At 22.8% G+C, this 16,471-nt stretch overlaps 1 long non-coding RNA gene and 1 pseudogene across 2 annotated transcripts; both read left to right on the forward strand.

Annotated features, from left to right (window-relative positions):
* The first annotated feature begins 5,481 nt into the window (after positions 1-5,481).
* On the forward strand, positions 5,482-7,212 carry LOC113557750 (annotated as a pseudogene).
* A 4,195-nt stretch (positions 7,213-11,407) lies between these two features.
* LOC113558725 lies at positions 11,408-13,840 on the forward strand. Of its 2 annotated transcripts, none has more exons than XR_003405690.1 (6): positions 11,408-11,691; positions 12,460-12,629; positions 12,915-13,155; positions 13,225-13,437; positions 13,509-13,582; positions 13,664-13,840. It is a non-coding gene; the product is annotated as an uncharacterized LOC113558725 (long non-coding RNA). The 2 variants fall into 2 exon arrangements; XR_003405689.1 differs by having other exon boundaries at positions 12,918-13,155; positions 13,664-13,838.
* The last annotated feature ends 2,631 nt before the right edge of the window (positions 13,841-16,471 follow it).

A 16,471-nucleotide genomic window follows, 5' to 3' on the forward strand; every position in this document is an offset into this window, starting at 1 on the left:
TGTTTTTATTTGTGTAACTAAATGGTTGTTATTAAATTGAATTTAAGTTGTTAAATTAAAATTAGAAGTGGAAAAATCTAGAAATATGAATTAAGTATATTGTGCCATTTTGAACAAGGGAACACATAAAATAAATTTCAGGTTTAGCTATATTATTTATTTTGAGTGTGCAGGGAAAAAAATGTATTGGTTAGGTTCAGTTAAGTACTATTAAGGTTCTTTGTACCCATACATTTACTTACCAAATACCACTGGTATCCGCAATTTAATATAAATTCATTAAAAGTACTACACATAGTTCTTCAAAAATAGTAATAATATTGTGATGTTTTCATACTAATATAGGTGACATATTAAATAAATTAAACAAAAATTTTTCAGTTGTTTTTGTCGACACTTAACCCCCCCTTTAACCATCAAAAAAATTTGGCATGTTGGCACCAACAATAAACAAGTTAAAATGACGCCGTCCCTGATATGGTATATGATTCACACTTATCTACTCGCATTATTCAATGAATAATGAGAAGTTGAAAAAAACCGCAAGTAATCATTGAGCTAGGATTGCTGTAATTGATTATTATACTCGTGTAAAAATGACTTACTTCGCACGATAGTTTAACGTAACTTCAAATTTTTATTACAAGTATTTTATGGTTTTTTACACCTAAGACGAAAGCGGAATCAGAATTTTAATTTTTGTTAAATACCTATTTAAAACCATTTAATTATAATATTTGAATATGAATTTTTTTGTTTTATTTCCATTTTATTTTAAAAACAATATTATTTTGTATGTATGCATCATTTTCATTGTTTAATATTTTTGAAATATTTTTTTTTTAAAATGTTTAATATTTTACATAGGGTATTTTTTCTTAAAGGGTATTTCAGAATTTCTGATTTGATTATTAATTATATTAGTTTTTAATTTTTAAATTTCTTTTAAACTTTATATATATTACAAAACATAATAAGCTTAACTAAGATTCCTTGTTGACTTACAGTAAAATATATTCTAATATCCTATTAAATAAGTAATAACTATCTTAAATGTAATTAAATAATATTTATCAATTTTTGTTTTTAGTTGGTAATAGGGGCAAGGATGTTAGAGCCTTAGAGAATTGAGAACTGAGTATTTTAATTTCCTTTGAATGTTTTGATTTTGTTTCACATGGTAATAGCTGAGTTTTGTTGGTTAATAGTGGAGACAAATGCTTTCTAGGCTATGAATTTGCTATTTTTGGTGATAATTTATCACTATTAAATCATGAATCCATCCTATCTTTTTTAAGCGCTGTGATCTGACAGAGATTTTGAATAACAAACATTTGTTTTACTTGCAAGTAACAAAAACAAAATGTTATATACACATATTATGCCTTACTAATTCCCTCTACTGTTAAACATAATGTACCCCCCATAGCTTTAAAACCAACACTTTGTAATGATTACAGGCTAATGACCTCAGAAGTTTAAGCACTATTAATTCAAAAAAAAGTATTTTAATATTATTAATTTTAGTATTTTTAGTACTTGTTTAACAACAATTAACATGTGACTTTTTTATTATAATAATTGTATTATTTATTTTGCAGTTCAGCTTAAATTATTAATCTTTAACAATATATAGATGTAGCCTATAAGTTTCTGGTAACAATATACTATATAATGACAATTTAATGTTTCACGTTGGCACAGTGTTAAACATCTTGGTAAATGTATGTATAAATCAAAATACTAGGGCAATACATGACATGAATATTGTAGATTAAAAAAAGTGTTTGTTAATTATTGAAATCAACTTGTCCACCTTTAAATATCAGACAGTAAGATAGTGGTGGACTAATATATCGATCTATGTTTTCAGCCACTTAGGATGTCAAAATGAATTGGTGAAATAACTTTGAACTACAAGTGTGTGCTTAATAAAAATGACTTTTTAGAATTTCTAATAGATATTTAAAAAAAGATCAACTAAACAATATATGGTAATTCTCTTATCGTCTTTAACATGAAAAATCACATATTTATACAAAAATTAAACTATTAAAAAAAGAAAATTACAAATTCGGTCGGGTAGCACTTCAGATATAGTTATTCAAAAAAAAATTACCTACCTTACTTTTAATAATATATTATATACATAAAAGATAAAGTAATATTGTACTGTGAGGCATGACTAAAGTATGAACTTTAATGCACAAAACAACTTAAATACCTATTTTATGATGTATACAATTTTAAAAGATACTTATTAATGTTACCTGTAAAACATCATAATATTTTTGTGAAAATTCAAAATATGCATTGAAATATTGAATAATATAATATATTAACACTGTTAAAAACATAATATAAAAATAAAACATTTTTACATTAACATATAAAAAATAATGATATACATATTAACAGTTCATAATAAATAATACAATGTAGATTGGTTAAAAGGCATCTCTATTGTTTATCTTTTTTAGTTTTATTTTGCGGTGCCAAGGTATTTTCTTTTTTTGTAATCTCATCCATTTTATTATTTGCAGCATCGAATTTCTGTCTTTCCCATTCTGCAACATATCTATTCATACGCCTTTGCATTAATGAATTTTCAGGCCATGGAAGCTTTAAGTGTTTATAATTTTCCGAAGACGGCGGTTGATTTTTATCTGCCATTGATATCTACAAATAAAATGCAATTAATATAAAACAAATATTAAATATTTTGAATTTCATTTATTTTTATCACTACAAATAAATATTAATTCTGATTTTAAAATAACAGGCAAATAATATATTTTATAGAAAGATTTATTTTAATTACTTCTAAGATTAAAACAATGGATATAAGTTCCAAAATCAGAATTAATTTAATTTTCTTATTAATTTGTTTATTTAATTTTATGGGTAAACACCCTTTTGGTAAATATAATGAATATAATGGATAAATAAGTGATAGTTAATAATTTTACATAGAAATAAGGATAAAAAAAGGGGGAGAGGGTTTAGAAAGTACATTGTAGATTTTTACATAATTTACTCTGTCACTCAAATGAGATTTGAGCCAATTTAATAAATTGCTATGTAGACCTAACATTTTAGTTTTTGAACGAGTGTAAGATGGTTAACACGGTCGTATGCCTTACTTAAATCGGTGTATATAACGTCAAATTGTTTATTTTCCAATAAATGCATTATTAATGGAATTGGTGAATTAAAAAAGGTTGGTAACTGTTGACCTATACAGTATGTTTTGAAAATCTTTAAATTATTTCCAAAGTTTTCATTTGTTCTTAATGGCATATTTATATATTTATAATAGCCAGTTATATTGCTTAAAAATTAGTTATAACTTAAAATCACATAGATAACTACATAATTGTTAATGAGTTATGAAAATTAATGGCAAAAGGACCTAGGTTGAATACTTAAGTAAAATAATTAGTATAAATGAATACAAACAAATTATTTGGTAGTTAAAATTTATAAAATGTTTAATTTTTATTGATAAAGTTTAAAAATTATTGAAAATACATGAATTGAAAAAGGTTGGTAACTATATTAATAACTAAATTGTTGTTTTTAGTGGGAAACTCAACTATTTCCTATTAATGTTATTTTTTTTCACTATATTGTTGTTATTAATTTTACTGTTAACGTACTCGGCTTTAAGATTAATTTCAAAATTTATATTGGGCTTATCCTGTTTCATAATAATAAATAAATAAATAAATTTGAAACTTTTATGTATTTAATTATTTATTATATCTTATTAACAAAATTACATTAACATTGACATTTTCAAAACATTTAAATTAATTATGTTCTATTGCTTATTTATATCACAGAACTAAAATTCATACCATTCTACAGCATAATAACAATAATTTACGATATAAATATATATAGGTAGTAACTACTAATAATATAATAAATGCATTCACTTTGGCAAAAATTAATTCAACTTATTTTATAACTATTATAAAATATCAATATTAGGTACATCAATGAAAAAACCAAATTTAGAACTTCTTAAAATTTTTAAATTTAGCCAAGAATTAAAAGTTGATTTGGTTCTAAATTCATCAACACGAGGTTCTTTAATATTGGACTATTATAAACATAACAATAAACTAAATTATGGTATTAGATTAGGGTGACCATAAAAATAAAATAAAAATACGGGACACTTTAGTTACTTAACTAAAAAAAAAAGGAAATTCTAATTTTAACTAAATATATTAATATAAAAAAAAACAAATTAAATGTATGCTGTATAATAGTTTTTAAATATAAATAAAATATTAATAAGTATATGTATATTTCCTTACAAATTTGTTGCATGGCGAAAGGAGCTAACACATTTAAAACAATCGATTCAGCCTTAGTTCTCGCACATGTAAATTTTTTATTATACATTTGTTTTAAAAGAGATGATGTGCAGTCCATTGATCGAAATGAGTGATTGTGTATCACGGTATGAAATGCAAATATCCCTTCTTGTGCTGCAGTACGTCTACTTTTGTCAGTGGACCCACTCGGATCATTTTTAAAAAAAAAGAAGTTACCTTTTCGTGTTTTGATGCAGCTGATAATGCCAGTAAATGTTTTTTACTTTTGTAACATGTTGTGTTATGTCTGAATGTCCACCATGTTCTATAGAAAACACTGACTTACATATGGTACAAAATATTTTTCCTACTTCGTCAGCATCTTGTAAAAAAGGAAATTCTAATTTTAATTGTGGAGTAAAAACGCACCGTCTTTTGGGCATTTTAAAAAACAGATTAGGTATTATGGTGCACTGAATTTTAAGTAAGCTTAATAAACTACACGTGACACGTCACTACGACTACGACTACACTGTGAATGTCATCGTGAACTCGACACTCACGTATAAATATTAATAACAAATTATATTTATAATTTTACATAGATATTATAAAATAAAAATAGACATTATATTTGACAACAAACTGGTTGTGGCGGATGGAATTGTACTTATTTAGTAGACGACGTCACACATCAACATAATAATATTAATAACATTTTGTACGTTATCGTTATATCATTAGTATTTATAATCGTCGGTTTAACGTTGTCGATAATGATGTGACATTATTAGTTCTCCATTTTCAACTCGCAGCAATTATAATAATTTATTGTTAAGACAAGAATCTAAAAATAATTCTGATAAGTATAGATTAGATGTTTTATTGAATATTGTGATACAAAAATATCGTAGAATAAAAAAAAAAAAAAATTATAGAATTATAAATTAACAATAAAGAGAAAAACGGGAATAATACGGGACCTACTAGAAAATACGGGACAAAATGCGTCCCGTATAACTTTTGTCGGGACAACGGGACACAAAGTGGAAAAATGAGACAATCTCGTATAATACGGGACGTATGGTCACCCTATATTAGATCAACATTGATCGACATACTTATTGAGCAATTACTATCACAGCACATATCAATGTCTGTAAGCTTAGCTAAATCTATAGCAGATTAAATAATAGCAATATTTAATTCTGAAATGAAGATAACTCAATTTGTTATTTATTGCTATCTTTATAATAATTATTACCAAAATTAAAAACCAGGATACATATTTCATGAAAATTGGATGCAATAAAAACCCAAAAGGTAAATTATATATCAAGTTATATAATTCAATGAGAAATCTGAAAAATACAAGGTTAGTTCATACTACAACTAAATTGGAAAAAAAATAAAACAAGTAGTGGAAATCAAGAGAAAGATTTAAAATTTGGTAAAATATTAAATTTATAAATGAAAATATACATATAAATAAAATGTCTATATTATTTGCAGTATCAGAAAATAAAATAGATTATATATTGAATAAATTGAAACATGATGACAGTCCATTTCCAGATGTTGGAAAAAACCAAAAAGTAAGTATAAAATATCAATTAAATTACAAAAAAAATTCAGTGTCAACAGCGAATATATTATAAAGTTGGAAACAATATTCAATTTCTTTATAATAAGCTGATAATTAATTGAAATAATTATTTTTTGTACTTTCTTATGCATAAAGGTACTATATTACTTTCAGATTGATATTTATTACAACACATTATTTTCTAATGGACACACTATATACCAGAACTTTGAAGAGAAGTCTCTAAAATATTTGATTTATTGATGGAAAAAATAGTCAAAGTAGTGATAAAAATATAAGTGAAAGTGAAATATTTTTATGCTTTTTTTCTTTATTTTTTATTTATCCATATAGTCAATAATATGTAAATGTTTGAAATACATAGATCCCTAATCCTTACTTTTTTAGTTATATCACTGATAAATCTTGTATGTATCAAATATTTTTACTTGAATTAATAAATTGAAAAATGAATTAATTTAAGTTAATTTATGGGTAATAATTTAAAAAAAAAATGTGTTACTTTCTTTAAAATGATTTAGGTAATTAGTATATTATTATTATCCAATTTTTAATGCTGTATAGTACAGTATATACCTAGATCATACAATACATATTATGTCTTGGATAAATTATAATATTATATAATAATTAAAATGTTAATTATTAATGTATTATATACTTGTTTATTATTTTTTGTTTGGTTGTGAGTAGGGCTTCTAAGACTAATAGACACTTCTATTTTTACCAAAAAATATTGCTTGGTTTGATATACTTGCTTCTCTAACAAGTACATGTGTAAATGTGTAATAATATACTTTTTTTTTTAAATATTTAACAGATTCAAAAAACGCATCTCTAAGATATTTATTACATGCTACATACTGGGACTTAAAAAAAAATCACTTAAGATGAAAATGGAAAGTAAATCTTATTAAATATTTAATTAAAGACTCCCAGGATAGTCTTTAAGTTTTTGGTAAATCAGTAGAGGCCATACAGCACCATTTTCAAAGTTTTAGAACACAGGGTGACCCAATTCAGCCATTTATTTTATTGTTGGCTCTATGTTTTTCACAAAGAGAAATTGTAGTTTATTTTAATACAATAATATACAAGGTGCATTCAATCATAAGATTTGTAGAAGTATGTTAAAGAATTGTTCATGTGTTTAACTTAGAGTTTCCAACACAGTCCTACATTGTGTGGCTATTTATCCAAAATCTATTTTTTGGTTTGAAATCAAAATTGTATAAACCACACCCCAAGCTAGTACAAGTCTTTATTTATTTTAACTAGTTTTAATTTGTGTTTGTAAAGTGTGTGTTATATGCTGCAAGAAATGGTTATGACATGAATACCTACAGAAGAAAATGTGTTTCATGAAAAATCAAAGAAATTATTATACTCTTGTATTTTATTAATTAAATTCATATTTCAAATATTATTTTTTTATAAATTAGCATCATAAATATTGGATTAACAAGACACATGATCAAATAAAGATCATTATAATTGTTATTTTTATAAGAATATTTAGTGTAATTTAACAATTCATATTTTCAAATTGATAACTAAGTTTTTAAATCAATCATATAAATTATTAATAAATATTTATCATTTTAACAATGTTACCTATAACAATTATTAGTATTCTAACAAGATAATTGTCACCACTACAATAACAGTAATTCTAATTAAAAGTTCTTATCATCATTTTAACAATAAATTTCTTAAAATAATATAAGATTATTTAATTATCATGCCTATTAACTATCTATTATACATTGGTTTAACAAAAATATTGTCGGATAAATAGCAACAAGATAATTGTCACACTAACATATGTTTACATTGATATGAATGATATGATCCTTATTTTTTTTTTTTTAGTATAAAATAAATTATTATACTAGCAATATAAATATATCATTAAGAGGAGCTCATAGATAAACATTTGGGAGATGGGGGACAACTTTAATTTTTTATTCAAAATTATAAACGCCATTGACTATTATTAATATATAATATATTGTATTTAAGGAAAAAATATTATCATAGTCCAATAGTAAAAATTTATAAATTTAATGAATAATAAAAAAAAAAAAATACGAATAAATAATTAATGTTAATTAAAATTTGAATCTACATGTTATGTATCTACAACCCTAGAAGTGCAAGGATTCAGGCTGATGAATGGGTTTGTTGCAAAATGTCAAAAGTAGAGAGAATGCCTCTTTGCAAAAACTAAAATGGGCATAATACTACAATAAACGGAATTACAATAAATACCACAATACAGAACTAAGATAGATTACAATTATAATTTATAATGATACTTGTTTAATTTGCATTATTAATGCTTGTATGCACTTTTTATTATCTTATATTACTTTATATTTACATTTATATTTTTTTGGTGTTTTGTAATAGATATCGTGATGTAGATTTAAATAATTATTTGTTAAAAATATTAATTTTTATTTCATCCCATTAATGTGACATAAACATTATAACAGATATTGAGACATACTTATTACTTATTAATATTACTGAAAATAATTTATGTTAATACTTATTTCTAATTTACTTAGTATATCTTAAGTATAGGTGGCGTACGTAGTTCAATTAGTCCGTGAATGTATTATAGTGTTTTTCTTTTTTTTCCAATTTGATAATTTTCTCAGTGGCCCGATAAAGATATATTTTTCAAACTTTTCTTCTTTTAATTAATTTTCTATAATTAAATATGACTCATTAATTTAAATTATGGCAATTTAGTATGTTAATAATATAAATATATTTACAAATTAAAATAATTAACACATTAAATAATGTAATGAGTTACATATTTATTAATAAAATAACACTTAATATAACAACCAATACTTATAGTAAAAATATATTAAGCAATTTGTTTTTGAAATTACATTTGTATTATTTATTAAGTATAAATAATAATTTTGAATAGATGTGTTCTTGTTTGACTTAGACAGGCTTGTATCTTTCCATTCAACTTAATTTCTCATTGTTTAATCATGCCAACCGGGTTACTTATAACTTAGTGAATTTCAAAAACCTATTCTACATTTCTAAATATTTTAATACTTTATTTATCTATATTATTTTTTATTTTCCTAAGATAAATGTATATAATATAATATACGGTATTATAGTGTTATACTTATTACTCGATTCTACCTGGAAAAAAATGAACATGCATATTCTAAATGTTTCAATTCTAAAAATATTAATCCATTGGATGTCCAATTATTAGATGACTCTACGGATATAAGATATCTTAAGCGTCTGAAACCATATGATTATTACTTTAAGCTTAGAATTTAGATTTCTAATAACTGTAAATTCATCAACATGTAAATAATACATATAAATATATTATGTTATTAATACCTAATATGTAAAATACCTATATACTATTGTTAAACATATAAACATATTTTGGATTGTTTAAATATAAGCCCCCCTTTCAAATTTTCAAGGTTTTTTTTAAGTTTAAAAATTATATTAACATATAAATAAAATTTTTTTTACATCATTTACATTCTCTTATGTCATTATATATTCATTATAAAATATCACCGAGTATCTAACTATTTTTGATTGCATAACAAAATTTATAATAATAATTCTTCGGCCTAATACATGCATGTTTATCAAACTAATAAAGTTTCATTGTTTGCTAAGAGTATTACTATCAAGTCATCGGTAAAATAAAATGTATTATACTAAAATTTTATTTCTCAATAACATGTAATTGAAAAAATGTTGAGGATGATTTTGATAGTAAATTTGATCTAGTTTGTACTTTGAACATTTAAAAATTAAAAACTCCAAGTATTTTTCTTTATATCTACTGAAAAGTTAAACTAGTTTTTTATGAGCATTTTAAGTTAAAATTTTTTGCCAGATTGCATATTCACCCATAAAATAAGTATTTCTTCTTAACATGATACTTTGTCGTTATAAAAAAATAAATAACCATATCTAACAGGTTTATAAGTAATTCTTATAGATAACATGTAAAAATATTTAAAACACGCGGCCAAAATTTTTTATTTATAGACATTTCAAGTTTAAATGTTGATAAAATTTGTCAATATCACAAATAAATTATTTTGTAGTAAAATTTATAAAATATTCAATTTTTATAGGTAAAGTTTGAAAAATGAATACAAAGTTGCTCATAAGTAGTTTAAAAAATCTAAAAAAAAATATATTATAATCAAAACTTTTTGTAGACATTTTTAATTCAAATTTGGATTAAATAACATACTTAAACAATGAATAACAATATTCATTATCCATAATTCATTATTTTGTTATAGCTTAAAAACATTATTTGTAGGGAAATAAGTCATAATTTTATATATACAATTATATTTACAAATGCAACATTTTTGAATAAAATTTAATTCAATTTACTGTATTAATAATAATAAAATAAATTAATTTACCTAATAGAATAATAGCAATATCAAAAACATAACATGAAATATACTTAGTTATGTAAGATGGTCGTCTACATTCAAAATTGTTTTTCATACACCATTATTGGATTATATCATTGAATTCAAATTTAGTATGCTATCAAAGTGACCTACTCGACACCTGCTGTACAGCAGTACAATACCCACTTGCACACCTTTTTTTTGCCCAAATATCTTTTACTCTATTGGAATTAATGACTTATTAATTTGTCTCTATTTTGTCGAATATAACCTATATTAAAAAAACAAGAAATAATTATTGTGTTCGTATGTAGATTTTTAAAATTTTATATTTTTTAAGCGAGTTACAAAAAAGCAATATTATACACAATGATAAATACTTTTGAAATACAAGTATCATGAAAACGTATTAATAAGATACTACAAACACAGATTATGTTTTTACCTTAGGGGAGTGGAGCGTAAAATGTTTTAAGGAGTAATATTTAGGCAATTCATACGCATATACATTTGAGCTGTGTTAATGTGTAAATAGTAAATGAATATAAATTAGTGTGTATAACCCGTTATTGCTTTTGGTAAAAGGCAACTTTTGCGCACGCATGTACATAATAATGATAATACATCGTTTTTATTATTATTCACAGAAATAAATTCCAAGTACCATACGGAAAATAAAATACCTATTATATTTGTAATTTGTTTGCATAACTATGGAAACTACTAAAAGCAGTATTAAATCAAACTTATTTCGAAAAAATAGTTGACTTCAAAAGTTTTTAAACGGGGCTATTTAGGAATCGCTTTTCTATTCAAATCCAATTTCACACGGGGTACCTATTTAATCGCTTTTAATATCCGATAATAATTTTTATACGCGTTATCAGTTATCACTTTCAATATTATTTTGTAGTAAACACAGATATATATATATATATTATCATAAAACATTATGAGACAAATACTAGAACTAGATACTACTATAGTAGATAGTAAATCTATTTATCTTAAATAATTTTTAAATCGCGAATAGTGCATTTGTTCTGTAATATATTTTAGGTACCTACATTTATTTTACTACTAATAAAAGTCAATGTTTGTGAATCATGTATATTGTATAATGTTGGTAATTTTTAAAATAACTTAATATTCCCTAACTATTATTCAATTTTAAAATGCATTTGGCATATTTTTATGAACACTAAACATCCAAAAACATAATCAAAAAACGTATGTTTATACATTTACCATATACATAAGTAGACTAGATTTTTGTCTGTCGCCAGATTACATTGTATGAATATTGGTAAGTACATAACTTATTTTTTAGGTACACTAAGATTATTAAATTTAATTGTAATAAAGCAATTCATAATTTTCTATTATTATTTTTAGCTAATTATACACAAACGACTATAGCTTATAAGTATAAAGAATTTAAAGAGTTGAGTGGAGACTAGTATATATGACAGCATTTGTACAAATAATACACACAGTTGATGAAAATAAATTTTATAATGTTACTTTTGAACATAGTAGTTATTTAAGTTATCTTTTAGATAGGTAGCTGTTTAAAATAAGAAACTATTAGTGATAGTAGATTTGGAAATTATTAGGAAATTGTTTTACATACATTTTATAGTTAAGTTTTTCAACTGGTCATCTTAAAATTAAGTTTGGTAACATTTATACAAAGGTGTTAAAACTGTTGTGCAAACCACATGTAGGTTTAGAATCTGGGTTATAATTAAAGTTGAAATATAAAGATAATTTATAGGAACATGTATTCATATAATGTTTTTTATTTATTTTGATTGACTACCGTTTAACAACATCAGTTTAATTACAATAAGTAAAAACTGATCATTTTATTATTGGTACATATTATTATGAATCTGAAGAATCTAAATTACTTGATGTTTAGATATCTGAAAGATTTTATTTGTGAAGCATGTAATTTAACTGAAAAAGGTATACCTAGTAATATATATATTTGTGATGCTCCTGTTCATTAAAAGTAGTATTATACATGTCAAATATGTTACCTAATTTTTATTTTATTTTTATTTTACAGGTAAGATTATGACTATGCATTCAATTTACAAATTAACCTTTAATGCAATATCAATAGTTGTGATAGAACCATTAATCTGGTTAATATCAGCAACACACAGTAATATTAAATGGCCCTTTCCAACTTGATTCTTGGGTTCAGTAAAATTGGGTATAACACATAAAAACAAGGTATTTTTTAAATATAGTATGTAATAATTATTTAAATTATTATATTAAGAGGATGCTATACTTGCATACTTTGTCTTTTATACTTGAATATAAATTAGTTAAATAGATTTATAAGAATGTACAATTTGCAATGTTATGTGATTATAAGATGGAAACAATGCATGTGGCTTTAGTGTCCTTTTGATTATATTTTATTATTTTTGTTATTAACTATTAACATGATAAATATTTTATTATTATTCATCAATGTATCTATGCATAAAATTAAAGCAAGTTTTTAAAAAGTAGGTAAAGAATAAGTCTTCTATAATGAAACTGATTATTGCGGGGATAAAACAGCAGATAAACAAAAACTATTTCCGAATATACATTTCCATGTATGACTAAGAAGACAGCAATTTAATTTTTCCCACATACATCAATAAGAAGAAACTAGAATCATTACTACTGAACAGTCAAACCAAAAATAATCAAATAAAACAATAAAAAGTTGATAATACAGTTAAATAATAATACATAGATAAAGGTAATTTACATTTTCAAATAATTCATAACAAATGAGTATTTAAATTCAAACACGCATTTTTTTTTTCAGATAATTTGTCATGATTCATCTAGAATTTGTTATACAAATGAATTGAACTATTAAAAAACAGCAAATGAGTTACTTAAAAATATGATAAAAATGAAATCTGTTCAAGGATATTCAACTAAATTATAATTCAATGGAGGATAATTATCTATATATTTTACGATATATAAACAAATTTATTGTTACCACTTTTCAATCATCATTCAGCAAATAATAGTAATATTACTATTACTATATATTATAAAACTATTAATTTTTTTTTTTTAATTATTTTGATGTATTTGTAGAAAACTTTGCTTCAACAATGGTTAATTACAATCCACATAGTTAATTAATTCCACACTTAATTATATTATATTAGGTAACTATAATTATTTATAATCTAAATATTATATTTGTATCTAATGAGATTTTAATTTGTAATTTATGTCATAATTTCTAGACATGCAAATGGCTCAAAAACTGAAGTGAAAAGACTAATTAAAAACAAATTGAGTCAAGCAAAATAACTTATAAAAAACTAAAATTATTGGTTAAGTAGACACAAGTATAGTGGAATAATGTATTTTTTTTTACTTTTTTTTTCACTTAAATAATTTAATTACAATAAACATTTAAGGTTTTTTATGTGTTATAAGTTGACCATGTGTTTATGTAGCTTTATTTAATTTTAATTAAAAATGTATTTTTAATAATAATTATTAAAGCTTTAAGTCTTTGACAATAGATAAAATTGATAAATAGCTTTTATATAATTTAAATTGAATACAGTGTGTTAATCAATTAACGAGTTATTAATTCTTTTTAAAAAATAAATATGCATTTAAAATTTTTATTTCATATTTCATTAGAAAAAAATTGCATTTAAATACAAGTATATGTACTAAATTTTGAATCCTTAGTTACTTTTTTTAGTTCACTGATTTAGTTATGGTTATAATATAAAACAATTTTACATAATATATTAATTTTATTAATTGAAAAGTCGGCAATCAAATTCACGATAAAACGCAAAAAAAAAATTATTGTATATAATATTTAGTAAATAACGAATTAAACTGTTATATGTGAACATAATTATTAGAAATAAATCTTTAACTGATTATTATGATTAAAAATTAAGAAAAAGTCCATTGCCAAGATAAGCCATCTTATTTACTAGAACAAATGACAGAATGTATAGTAAAACCAATTACCTACTTAGGTAATATAAGCTTCCAAAATGATATATTTCCAGATATATACAAACAATTCATTAAAAAAAAAACCAAAGAATGAACTAATTATACACATTTTTTTTTAATTTCAAGTGTCTAAGGTACTTGAAAAAAAAATACAATTACTTAAGTTTATCATAAGTAAATATGCTGTAAAATATGATAGTATATTGATAGTGGAATCAAAAAATTATAGGACAAAATTCCTTTTGAAATTGATTTTAATTCTATCATAATAATACATCTTAAACAGTAAAAATTAATAAATCAAAAAGCGTTTCAAATTTTGTTAAACGTGGCATTTGGTATCCTACATAGAACATTTTAGATCATATTAAAGTATTCTACGTAATTTTATGACAACAATTTACTAAAATTAGATATAAATATACGTTTATTTATTTATTGAAGATGATAATTTAAAAATATAAAGACAAAAGCAAATTTAGGATTGTCAATAATTAACATATTGTATTCAAAAAGTTAGTCTGTCATTAAATTATTAAAAATAATTTACCATGTTTTTTTCTATACCTAAAATTAGTTTATCTAACAAAATTGGGATAAAATAAAAAAAGGGAATACTGTTGAAAAAGTGTATGATAACTTGTTAAAAATCTACTTAATACAAGTATTTGGGTAAAATAATTGATTAACACTTACATCAAATTTAAGCAGTGATAACATATATTAGAAAAATTGTTTATACCTTTAAAAAACAAACTACAGAATATTCTTGATATTAATAATATTAAAACTTCAATTTTGGTATTATTTGAAATGAATAGTGGCATATTATGTTTTATAGTATAAATTTCTGCGTACAAAAATATTCTAGAATTTTTGAATGTAATACATAAAATACTATTAAGAATAATATTAAAACAATTTAATGAATTAGCTGTTTAAAAAATACTTAAAATATTAAATATTAAACAATTAAATGATAGACTATCATTAATTATGTATAAATTAATATTATATTTTTCAGTAAAACCTCGATTGATCAGAACTACAGTTATATGAACACTATTATCCAAATTGCAATTAATGTATCTAAACATAATACACATTATAGAGCTTATACACGTAAACATTATATAATAAATTACTATGTTACTTTTATTACAAATTTACTTGTAAACAATTTAATAATAATATAATATTCTTTAATAAACTAATTATGTTTTTTGAACTTTGGACGAGCACACACTCGTATAGTGAAAAATTAATTCTATGCAGAGCCATTGTAAGCCACTTATTTTTCATTGCTTCAGTGTGTGTAAGCCTAAATAAATATTTATACATTTAAAAACATTGCTAGGTATCAACATAGATATAAATTTAGGTAATACACATATTTGTAATAGTTAAATTAAATGTTATAATATTGAATAAACAAAATAAACTATGTAATGTGGAAAAAAATTATTATTATTGGTTAGTCTATACATTTTTATTGAGTGCCAATTTGTTTTTCTTAACAGTAAACAATTTTTAGAATGTATTTATTATTACTATTAGAGTATAATCATAATATTTTAATACATTTTTTAATTTTTAATCAAACATGCTATTAATTTTTCAAATGTGTTGATAATACCTACCTAGGCACTATGCATATCTCTTGGACGTTAGTTTAAGTTGATATGTAGATATCACCTATGTTTTACTTCCATCAAGTATAAATTTTATTGTTATATACAGACTAATTCTAGACATTTATATTACATATTTTGATGTAAAATATACACCAAAGATCTATAAAAATGATGTATATTAGAATATAGGTATTGATACCTATATAGATATAGATTGCCGAATACCTAACATTGATAACTCAAATTTTAACAATTTTTCACGAAAATACTCATAATTTCAACAATTTTTAATATTTAACCTAGGTATATTTAAAAAACCATTCTGAAATTATTTGTCAACGTAACTTACATAAATATACTATTCTATAAGTGAAACTGTAGTTCTTGTTCCCATCAAAATTTTAAATTTTTATAAACACATGTTCCTTTTCA

The sequence above is a fragment of the Rhopalosiphum maidis genome, chromosome 3 (genome assembly GCF_003676215.2).
Source record: "Rhopalosiphum maidis isolate BTI-1 chromosome 3, ASM367621v3, whole genome shotgun sequence".
NCBI lineage: Eukaryota > Metazoa > Arthropoda > Insecta > Hemiptera > Aphididae > Rhopalosiphum > Rhopalosiphum maidis.